This window comes from Eumetopias jubatus, unplaced genomic scaffold (genome assembly GCF_037043125.1).
Source record: "Eumetopias jubatus isolate StellerSeaLion01/CBP00866 unplaced genomic scaffold, mEumJub1_p1.0 scaffold_2, whole genome shotgun sequence".
In the NCBI taxonomy this organism is placed as follows: Eukaryota; Metazoa; Chordata; class Mammalia; order Carnivora; family Otariidae; genus Eumetopias; species Eumetopias jubatus.
The window spans coordinates 28,311,710-28,324,343 of NW_028274808.1; the positions used below are offsets into that span (position 1 = coordinate 28,311,710).

The 12,634-nt window shown below is 38.0% G+C and overlaps 1 protein-coding gene across 1 annotated transcript in view; it reads right to left on the reverse strand.

Moving 5' to 3' along the window:
- GTF2E2 (general transcription factor IIE subunit 2) overlaps positions 1 to 12,634 on the reverse strand; it is a 68,866-nt gene that overhangs the window by 7,211 nt on the left and 49,021 nt on the right. The gene's annotated exons all lie outside the window — the stretch shown is intronic.

The following is a 12,634-nucleotide window of genomic DNA, read 5'->3' on the forward strand; positions in this document are numbered from 1 at the left end:
TTATCTGTATAGATCCAAGTTACTATCTAGTATCACATCCCTTTTGCCTGAAAGAATTTCCTTATTGAATCTGGTAATGCAGGTCTTATGACAATGACTTATCTCAGTTTCTCTGGTACCATGAGAATATTACTCTGAAAGACTATTTCTCCATCATTTTTAAGACTGGTTTTAGGGTGCCTGGGTGGCTCAGTTGGTTAAGCCTCTGCCTTTGGCTCAGGTCATAATGTTGGGGTCCTGGGATAGAACCCCACGTCACACTCCCTGCTCAGTGGGGAGTCGCTTGTCCCTCTCCCTCTGCCCCTCCCCCCACCCTCTCATTCTCTAAAATAAATAAAATCCTTAAAAAAAAATTCGGTTTTGCTGGGTACAGAATTCTAGGTTGAAAGTTTTTCCCTCTTGAGGTGCCTGGGTGTTTAAGATGGTTAAGCATCAGATCATGACCTGAGCCAAAGGCAGATGTCCAACCGAATGAGCTACCCAGGTGCCCTACCTTCAGTATTTTCTCATCATCATCAACTTTCAGCAGTTTGAATATAAATGCCTGGGTGCTTTTCTTGTCATTTGTTTTGGAGGATTATCTTGCTTCATTCTCTGAGCTTCTAGGATCTTTGGTGCAGTGTTTACCATTAGTTTTTCAAAATCCTTGGCCATTATTTCTTCTGCCCTATTCTCTCTTCTCCTTCTGGGATTTGAATTATACATTCTGACCATGTGATATTATCTCACAGCTTTCTCTCTGCATTTTAGTTTAGATAATTTGCACAGGCCTATGTTCAAGTTTACTAGTTCTTCCTTTGGTTATGCCAAGTATACTGATGAGCTTATGAAAGGCATTCTTTGTCTGTTACTGTGTTTTTCACTACAAAAATTTTCATTTGGGGGCACCTGGGTGGCTCAGTCAGTTAAGCATCTGCCTTCAGTTCAGGTCATAGCCTCAGGGTTCTGGGATCAAGCCCCACATTGGGCTCCCTGCTCAGCGGGGAGTCTGCTTCTCCCTCTACCTCTGTGCTCTTTTCTCTCTCTCAAATAAAAATCTTAAAAATAAAAAAATAAAAAATTTTTCATTTGATTTTCTTATAATGTCTACCTCTGAAATATCCTACACGATTGTGCATGTTGCCTGCCTTTTCTACCAGAGGCCTTAACGTATAGTTACCTTAAATTCCATGTCTAACAATTTCCAGTACCTGTGTCCCACGAATTTTGTTAATTCCCTTATCTCAATACTCTATCACTTTTCTCCTTATTTTTATGCCTCATACACACACACACACACACACACATACACACACAAATATATACTGAAAGCAGGATATCCTCTGTAGGACAACTGAGACTGAGATAAACAGTCTTTGTGTCTGGATATGACCCTATCTTTCCTTATGCTAGGCCTTCAGGGTGTGGATGTAGAGTCATTCTATTGTCAGAACAGGAGCTTGGTTTGGAATCTGTTGCTGCTATGGATACCTATAATGCACCACAGGCTTCAAACTGCTCTAGCCACACCTTGTAAAGTTTAGGGTAGAGGCTTGTTTGCCAGAGAGTTTTTCTCAGTGTCTACTCAACCTACAGTTTTAGGTCTTCCATTTAGCATGCATCTCATACAGTCTCTCTGCCTCCAAGCTCCTGCAACTCTCACGGAATTCCATTGTTACCCATTACTCTACATCTCTTAGCCTGGTATGGAGTGGGAGTTCTCTGAAATTATGACTAAGCCTTGGTGACAGTCAAGTACTATGTTCTTGGTATCTGGCATATGGCCTTCTCAATGTTCCTGCCCATCCCCCTGTGCTGAAGTCCTGGGCCCAGCACATGTTACTGCCCCTTCCCCAGGGGTAGAAGGTTTTCTTTCTGTTCCATTCCCCCTGCAAGTTAGGGCTTCTGTCTCATAGCAGAGAGGCAGGAAGAAGCCTCAGACAGGGCTTCATGTCTTTCCTGAAACATCTACCATTGCCCTCCTGCAGACCTGCCCAGTGAGGGCAGTACCCAGTCCTATCCTCTTTTTTATAAGGATCCAGTGAAGTCTGTGGAAGAAAGCCTGCAAGTAGGTATGCATTCCCTCCCATGTGTTCTCAGCTCCCAAGGATTCTGTATCTTCTTGCTAGTCCAATTTAAGCCTTTAGCAGTTCATTTAAAACTTTAGGAGCGCCTAGGTGGCTCAGTCAGTTACGTGTCTGCCTTCGGCTCAGGTCATGATCCCAGAGTTCTGGGATCAAGCACCACGTGCGGCTCCCTGCTTCTTCCTCTGCCTCTGCCCCTTCCCCCACTCATGCTCCCTCTCTCTCTCAAATGAATGGATAAAATCTTTAGGGAAAAAAAAATTTTTTTTAACTGAATTCTTCTGAGTGGTGTTCATTTTGTCTGTCCCAAGTAAACAAGTACTTGTATCCCATTTTTTCTTGTAGGTGCCTGTCTTTCCTTAGATTTCAGGTTAGGTGGTTGTCCTGCAACCTCAGCGCTCTGATGGATTCAAGAAAACTATAAATTTGCAGCTGTTTAGGGTTTATTATTGCTGTAGGAGTGCAACAATGCTCTGATCAGCTCTCTCCACTTTAAGTGTAAGCCAGAAGTCCCCATCTATCCACTTTTTTGGCTAAAGAACAATGTGATTAATGCAACCACCTCTGCTCGGCTTATGTGAGAGAAAATAGCTTCAGGTCAAACTTCTAAGTCAGCAATAAAAACATCACTCTAATTCCAAGAAAGCACAAAATTTTGGGGTTTTTTAAAATATTTATTTATTTGAGAGAGAGAGAGAGAGAGATAACGAGCAGGGAGAAGAGGCAGAGGGAGAAGCAGACTCCCCACTGAGCAGGGAGCCCAAAGTGGGACTTGATCCCAGGACCCAGGGATCATGACCTGAGCTGAAGGCAGACACTTAATCAACTGAGCCACCCAGGCGCCCATAATATTGTTTTAAAATATATACCAGAGGTGCCTGGGTGGCTCAGTTGGTTAAGCATCCGACCTGATTTCAGCTCAGGTCATGATCTCAGGGTTGTGAGATCCAGCCCTGTGTCAGGTGCTTTGCTCACTGGGGAGTCTGCTGGAGATTCTCTCTCCTTCTCCTCTGCACCCCCTACTTACTCTAAAATAAATAAATCTGGGGCACCTGGGTGGCTCAGTCTGTTAAGTGTCTGCCTTCAGCTTGGCTCATAATCCCAGGGTCCTGGGATTGAGCCCCATGTCGGGTTCCCTGCTCAGCAGGGAGCCTGCTTCTCCCTCTCCTCCCTGCTTGTGCTCTTTCTTGCTATCTCTTTCTCTCTCAAATAAGTAAATAAATAAATAAATAATAAGTAGATCTGGATTTTAAAAAACAAATAAATCTTTAAACATATAATACCAAGCCAGAATTTTATGTCAAATTTACCACAGCTGTTGAAGTATGTCATACAAAAAAAAGAATAGTTCAGGCATTTTAACCCATGACTTGTTAAATTCTATCAACATGTAAAATTATCTTTATCTAGAATAAATATTACATGATATAACTGTATAACAAACTGTATATTTTTTCTGCATAAGAAAAAAGATGAAGAGAATAAAAGTATATGATAAAAACATCTTTTACTCTATGGTAACTTTCAGTCAATACACTCAACAGCATTGCAGTTTCAGTTCTTGAAGACTGAAACTACTGTGACTTCCTACTTGATATGTCTAGAGTTTACAGACTTCAGGCCTCTTATGACACAATCACAGAGGCAATAATACCTATTAGAATAGTGAAAGCAATGGTCTAGAAAACTAATATGTATATTAACGTACCACCAAGAAAAAAAATACAATATAAATTTTAATGGCATAATGGAACTGAAAGTACATTAAAACAAAATTTAACTACTTTCTTTGCTAAAAAAGTGTTGCTTGTGCTATTTTCAGAGGAAAATCCCTGAATAAAAAACTCTTCAATGGGGGAACTTGGGTTGCTCAGTCGATAAAGCATCAGACTCTTGACTTCAATTCATGATCTCCCCACACAGGGCTCTGCACTGGGCATGGAACCTGCTTAAAATTCTCTCTCTCCCTTCTCCCTCTGCCCCTCCCCCTCTAAAAAAATCTTTTTTAAATGTCTTTGGGGTTTTTTCCGATAAAACATTTCTATATTAATCCTTGCCTTTCCTTACCTTATTGCTGTTTCAGGATTTAAATATTACACGTACTACGTAAATGTACCACAGCTGTATAAATACTTGAGATGAACAATGGAAAGCAGGGCCTAATTTTTTTTAAAGATTTCATTTATTTATTTGACAGAGAGAGAGCACAAGCAGAGGGAGCAGGAGAGGAAGAAGCAGGCTCCCTGCTGCCAGACGTTAGGCTCAATTCCAGGACCCTGGGATCATGACCCGAGCTGAAGGCAGATGCCTAACCGACTGAGCCACCCAGGCAAACAGGGCCTAATTTTAAAGGCAAGATCTCACAGAATCCCAAATTTAATTTTAATGTATGCAAGGACAAAAAATGTACAGGTGACAGAGGTACAAAGAAAAATCATCTGTTTTTCTCTAATTTTATAAAGTCATTGCAAGAAAATACAAATTCAAGATAATCCTTATTTTCTATGAGGCTGGCAAAGTTAACTAAAAACATCTAGTACTGGTAAGGGTAAAGATTTGGATACCTTTTCATATACTGCTGTGAAGGTAAATGGGTACCAAAAATTAGTGCAAACTTTACAAAAGGCATTACAGGCAAGGTGTTGAAAATGTTTTAAATATTGCCTCATTTTTTTTAAAGATTTTATTTATTTATTCATGAGAGACAGAGGGGGAGAGAGAGAGAGAGAGAGAAGCAGAGGGAGAAGCAGACTCCCAAGGAGCAGGGAGCCCAATGCGGGACTCGATCCCAGGACCCCGGGATCATGACCTGAGCCGAAGGCAGACGCCCAACCATCTGAGCCACCCAGGCGCCCAATATTGCCTTATTTTCTGATCTCACAATACAATAAGGAAATAATTAGGCAAGTGCACATATATTTATGTGCAAGTATTATTTATAACAGCATATAGCAAAACAAAAACATTTCATTTCTATCTGTGGAGCATCAGAAAAATTGTCTTAAAGTACATCCTAATGGAAAGCCATAAAAAAATAATGAAAACAGCATCAGAGCCCCAGGAAAAGAGCTTCTGGGAGAAGCCCTGTATTCTAAGGATAAAGCTGAAACTGTTTAAGTTTCTAGGCGGAAAAGAACGAGTTAGCAAAAATGAAAGAAAAGTCAGGCTGTCATTGGACTTCTCACCAGGAACACCAACAAACATTCTATAACTGCAAAAGATCATCGCAAATGTGGCCTCAGACTGATACACTGGCTCAGGTTCTTTGCTATCTAACAAAACACAAGTCTACGGATCACTGAGTCAATAACCAGAGAGCTAAAGTAAACGTGAATAAATAACCGGCTAAGATTTAAACATCTAGTATTTTGGTACTATTTGATGTTTCCAATTCTTCCTAATAATAGCTAATATTACTGTTACTATTACTCTTATTGTGTGCCAGGCTCTGTTCCAAGCTCTACACACATTTATTTTTAACTCATTTAATTCTCCTAAGGACCATGAGACAGATACCCTTATTCCTATTTTATAGATGAGAAATCTCAGAAGTATCCTGCCTAAGCTAATCTTAGCAGAGCTAAGATATAAACCTACAGGGTAACTATTCAAACCATCATCTCGACCACTGCGTTTATACTGCCTCTAAATGAGTAAGATACTGATAAAAGGAAATAAATGCCTTTGTGAAATAAGACATATACCTAAGTTCAACTACTCTGTGTTCACTTACCTATCTGACTTTCTAAATTACTACAAATAAGCTCTCTCCTTACTTACGCTATATCTCATTTTAGGACATTTGCCTCTATTACAGATAAAATGAAGGGTGAGTCTTCAACGTGACTGAAAGCTTCATCACTCAATATTTCCTCTTAAGCTAAGACTGCCACCTACTGGACTAACACAAAAATCTCTATCAATACAATAGGACAAAGCATTTTGAGTAAAATATGAAGAGAGAGAGAGGAAGAAAAATGTTAAGATATGCATCAATTTTCAGTGGATCTTCTCTGGAAACACACACAACTTATATCATTTGGAAAAACTCACTTTTTTTAAATTAGCGATTTATGCCGTACTGACAATTTCAAACTCCAAGAACAGTGTCTGAACCCTGAAGTTCCTGTGGATCTTGACTTATTCCCCCAGTGTCTGCAGCACTATACAAACATCACAACAACAGTATGCAAGAGCCACCGTGGGTGTTCCCGTGTCAATGTTCCCTGAGCGTTAGGTAAGCTCAAGAACAGAGACCTTATTCACTTTGACATCTCTGTATCACTGAATGTACTGAATGAAAGAATTCAAGAAAAGAAGTCTGAAGACAACATATCTTAATTAACTGTGGTCTATTTTATAAACACAAACTGTACCTTTAATATAATTCTCAACCCAGACAGTTTTGCTTCCTGGGGAACATTTGGTAATGTCTGGATACATTTTTGGTTGTCACACTGTGGGGGAAGGTATGCTACTGGCATCTAAAGAAGCCAGGGATTCTACTAAATATCTACAATGCACAGTGACAACCCCGACACCAAAAAAAATTATCCAGCTCCAGATTATTAATACCGCCGTTGTTGAAAAACCTTTCTTCCTCCCAGCCATCTTTCTTAGAAAGTATAGAGATTAATGAAAAACACCAGTTGATAATAAGAATCAAATTCTGTTTACATATATAAAGTACTTTTTGTTTTTTACACACATGATTTTCTAGGAACATACAATGTATAATAGAGAATACAGTATGATTAACCTTTGAAAATCTCAGAAAAACATAACTTTGTATTTTGCAGACCTTTGCCACGCATTCTTTATCACTTAAGGAAAACACTAATTATGATATATAGTGTGTGTGTGCCATTGCATCACACCTGTATTGGTCCATTTGTAGCCATCACATCCAATGGTGACTCTACGTATAAATGTAAACAACTGTGTTATTTATATCCCTTTTATATTCTAATATAAATATACTTAAATAATTACAAATATTGAAATATATTTGTAAATATAAACCAATTTCCTTTTTTTTCTTTCTGTTAGGGTATTATACTTTTTTTTTTTAAGGGGGGACAGCAAAGGGAGGGGGAGAGAAAGAATCTTAAGCAGGCTCCACCACCAGTTCAGAGCTCAATCTCACAACCCTGAGATCATGACCTCACAGCTCATGACCTCACAGCTCAATCTCACAACTCTGAGATCATGACCTGAGCTGAAATCAAGAGTTGGACACCTAACCGACTGAGCCACCCAGGTGCCCCTACTTTTTTTTTTTTTTTTTTTTAAGTAAGCTCTGTGCCCAATGTGGGGGCTTGAACTCACCACCCTGGGATCCAGAGACACATGCTCTACTGACTGAGCCAGCCAGGCATCCCTGTATTATACAAACTTTTAAGAAATTATGTCTCGGGCGCCTGGGTGGCTCAGTTGGTTAAGCGACTGCCTTCGGCTCAGGTCATGATCCTGGAGTCCCGGGATCGAGTCCCACATTGGGCTCCCTGCTCAGCGGGGAGTCTGCTTCTCCCTCTGACCCTCTTCCCTCTCGTGCTCTCTATCTCTCATTCTCTCTCAAATAAATAAATAAAATCTTTAAAAAAAAAAAAAGAAATTGTGTCTCAAAGTAGGTTATATCATCTAGAAATTTTATTTTACAAGAGCAAAGAACATGTTACAAAATATTTGTTCCTCAGGCTCCACTGAATCAGATTTAAGGATTAAAAACAACTGGCCTACAAAAAAAATCAAAGTCTTTACTACAGCCTTTGCCTTTACTACTGTCTGCTTGAACCCCACTTCCCCCACAACAGCACCCACATGGGCACCATCTGGTACTCTGCAAGGCTAGCTCCATCTCATTCTTCCACAGCCATCTTCTCGGAGTTCACCCCTCCTACTGCTTTACCAGCTTGCACATACTTAATTTGTCTCTTTCCTAGAATTTGATACAATCTATCATCATGTTTTATTTTTTATATTGTTTACTTTATCCTTTAGACTGCAAACTCCATAAAGGCAGAGACTTGTCTACCTTGTTCACTACTGTATCCCCAGCATTTAGCAAAATAACTGGGGCATGTAGTAGGACATCAGTAAATATCTGTTGAATAACTGAACTCTTGTTGAATAAGTGAATTCAGGAATACACAATAGATTGTTACCAAAATCCCAGAAAGTGTCAATTAGGAAATAAAAACAAAAGAACAAACTTAATAAAATGATACCTACAGTTTAAGCAAATTAGAGATAGACAATCACTCTGTATATATGAGAACCTCCCAAAAGTATACTTTCCAAACAAATAATGGGAGAATATATCATGTAATAAAGATAATTAATATAAAATGACACTTCAAAAGTTAAAACCAACTATATGCCAATTACAAAGGAAATATTTAAACAAAAGAAGACAGGGTATACAGTAAAAGAATGGGCAAAAAGGGACGCCTGGGTGGCTCAGTTGTTAAGCGTCTGCCTTCGGCTCAGGTCATGACCCCAGGGTCCTGGGATTGAGCCCTGCATCGGGCTCCCTGCTCAGCGAGAAGCCTGCTTCTCCCTCTCCTGCTCCCCCTGCTTGTGTTCCCCCTTTCACTGTGTCTCTGTCAAATAAAATCTTAAAAAAAAAAAAAGAAAATATTAAAAAAAAAAAAAAGAATGGGCAAAAATATATCAGTCCAAAAAAAGGGAAGGGATTAAAAGAATAATATGAGTTAAAGCCAGACTTTAAAGAACATTAAATACAACCAAAAGGGATGCTTTACAATGATTATGATATAATCCTTAAACTATGACTGTCAAGAATGTTTATAAAACAAAAATTCTGCAGGAAAACATAACCAGGAAGTAACAGCAAAATTAAAACAACAGAAAAACAATGGCAGATTTTAATGTTTGCTCAGTCACCACTCATGTGGTCAAAAACTAGTATGTACCAAGGGTGATGTGACAGATATTTTCCTTTAAAATAAAAATACAACAACAAAAGTAAAATAGATAAACCAACAGCGTAGCAAGGAAGTAAGGGAGAAAGTTCAAATACAAAAAGTTAGCAATAAAAAGGGAAAATTACAGAAAAAAATTAAATTCTGGAGCCATACTCTGCAAAAACTATATGCTATTAAATTTGAAAATCAAAAATGGATGATTTTAGGAAAGCAGAAATTACCAAAATTAATTTATAACGTGGGAAACTTAATGAAAGACATAACCAAAGAAGATATGAAGAATACTGTGAAAGAAGCAACAAGACAGATACACTCATGGGCATTTGTGTTCAAATCTTCAAGGAATCGAATATTCTCGTAAGGAAAGACTGGAAAAGGAAGGAAAAGGGTAGGAAGGAAGAGAGGAAAACTGTACTTCTCTTTTGATGTATCCAGCATAACACACAAACCAAACCCTGAGAAAGTAAACAAAAAAAGAAAACTGGATAGTAAAGCAAAAACCCTTAAATACATAGAAAAAGAGTCCAGAAATATATAGTTAAAAAAAGGTTATTCTAGGAGTACAAGGACAGTCAATATTAGGAAATCTAGTAATATACTTCAACACCTATTAAATAAGTCCACAACAACAAAGACTTACGAGATGCAAATGATTTGTCAATTTCCCCTCCCAATACCTTCTGATATTATACGGCTATTTCATTAACATAAAATGTATATCTGCTGCAGCATTATTAAGTACTTAAAAAATCCATTCATCAGGTACACTTACATAATGGAATACTATATAGCCATATAGCATTATAGAATATCTCTAACAGAGAAAAAGTAAACTAGAAAAATAAACATCAAACAACTTATACAATTATTTCCAGATATGTGGGATTTTACTAACAAGCATACATGGTTACTTTTATAATCTGAGTGGAAAAAAGTGAAAATCCTCATTTTGGGGCGCCTGGGTGGCTCAGTCAATTAAGCGTCTGACTCTTGGTTTTGGCTCAGGTCATGATCTCAGGGTCCTGAGACTGAGCCCTGCGTCGGGCTCCGTGCTCCACCCAGGTCTGCTTAAGACTCTCTCTTCCTGGGGCGCCTGGGTGGCTCAGTCGTTAAGCGTCTGCCTTCGGCATCGAGCCCCTCATCAGGCTCCCTGCTCAGTGGGAAGCCTGCTTCTCCCTCTCCCACTCCCCCTGCTTGTGTTCCCTCTCTTGCTGTGTCTCTGTCAAATAAATAAAAATCTTTAAAAAAAAAAAAAAGACTCTTCCTCTCCTTTTGCCCCCCAAATAAATCTTTTTTTTAATAAATAAATCTTAAAAAAAAAAAAAAGGAAAGAAAGAAAAGGAAAATCCTCATCTTGTCCTTATAAGCCAAGTAATAAGGAGATGGGAAGAGTTTAAGCCAACAAAGGCCATATAAAATGGCAAATGAAAACAGGGGTAATATCAAGAAATAGAAATACAGAAAAAGGTACACAAAGAGGAAAAAGCTAAGAAAAGTTACAACAGCGATATCCACAGAAAAACTGCACTGGGGACAGAAAATACTAATGACTTGGTATAATGATTAGTGTGAGGATTATAGTGGAACAGAAGGTATTCTCTTAAAATTTCTCCAATGAATTATTATCAAGAAGTCCTAGAGTTCCATCCTATTCTTACAGAGCTACTGCAACCTCAACATTTGCCCCAATTTGAACATCTACAGATCTGCTGCACTATACTGCCATCTGCAGAGCGGACTTAATATGAAAAATTCCCTGAGAACATTCAATTATTTTGATTGTTAAAGGTAACAAGAAAAATGGCAGAGAAACTAAAACTAGTGCTATACAGTATTAGAAAGTGAAGAAGAGAGACAGCAGGTGTAATCAGTAACATGATAAGAATAAGTCATAATACTTCAAGTTGAAAAATCAAGAAATAAAAATATAAGCATATCATTTAATACAATAAGGGAACCACCCAAAGAATTAAAATAAACCAGTTAAGTAGTGCCACAAATGAAAGGGACTCAAAATTAGTGAAAGGAAAAACATATCTGCTTTTCACTGAAAGATCTTCCTACTTGAACATGTGATACGATGTTTTTTAATACTGCATTTTTTTCAAATTTTTTAACTATGCCAAAGAATAAAGGAATCAGCTATTTTTTTTAAACCTGTAAGTATCTTAAAGATCAAGTCCACCCCTATGTTTTTTTGAAGGGTCAAGTCAATTTGACAATTATAAAAGTTTCCATAAAAAGCAAAACTGTAAGTAAAGAAGACTCAAGCAATACAAAACTTGCTACGCCAAACCTTTCTTAAATGAGCATCTATCACTACAACATAAAAAAGAAATTCACTACTCCCTTATTTACACACAGGAGCTTACCTTATTTATTAGAAAGTACAATACACAGAATAACTGGAATACTTTGAAAACAATTTTTTTTATTTTTTATTTTTTTTAATTTGAGAGAGCGAGCGAGCACATGAGAAGGGGGAAGGTCAGAAGGAGAAGCAGACTCCCTTCTGAGCAGGGAGCCCAATGCAGGACTTGATCCCGGGACTCCAGGATCATGACCCGAGCCGAAGGCAGTCACCCAACAAACTGAGCCACCCAGGTGCCCCTGAAAACAATTTTTTAAAGTAACAAACATTTACTGAGAACCAACTGCATACAAGGTACTCTCAATCACAATTTTCCACCAAAATACATTCTATTTCCTAAAATAAATCATGGTCATCTAAGTAACTTCAGATTGACTGAACTCCTATCTACATACAAGCACCACAAGCCTGAATATCTACAGCCAGATAACATATGAAAGAAAAACTTACATAGTACAAATTACAAAATCAGAATCAAGATATGTATGAGCTACTAAAGGGATAAGAATTATATGTCCATTTTTTATACAGAATTATTTCTTCAATAGAATCTCTTTTATTCAATACCATAAACAAGAGTCACTAGGACTCCCAGGCAGTCATAGCAATAGTTTCACTATTTGGAATCTAGTATTACTTTGTTACTTTATATGATTTTATATTGTTAGAATTTTTTGGTATGAGTTTGTATTACTTTTCAAATTTTATAATTAAAATGGCGTTTAGTTCTTTTGCCTTTTTAGTTCAAAATTAATACAATTTACAGTACAATATATTTATCTAAATGAGAATTTCTACTTGTATAGTAAAGATTTTCCATGACTAAACACTTGTTTAACTATTTTACCTGACAAATACTGATGAAATAATTTTTTTTGAAGATTTTGTTTGAGAGACAAAGCCCGCACACAAGTGGGGGGTGGGGGGAGCAGAAGGAGAGGAAGAGAGAGAATCTCAAGAATACTCCACACCAAGCGGGGAGCCCAATGCAGGGCTCAATTCCACGACCCTGAGACCATGACCTGAGCCAAAATCAAGAGTTGAAACTCAACCAACTGAGCCACACAGGTGCCCCTGAAACATTTTTAAACTAAAATTCAAAACATAGGCATCACACATTTAGTACAAGATTCAATAGAAGCTTAGCATCTGACTCTACAAGTCAGAAAAAAGTAATCTTGCCTATCCAATCTGATAATCAAAAGACTCACAAGTTAAGAGCCTATCAGTCACCAACAAAAGTTTGTTTTTTC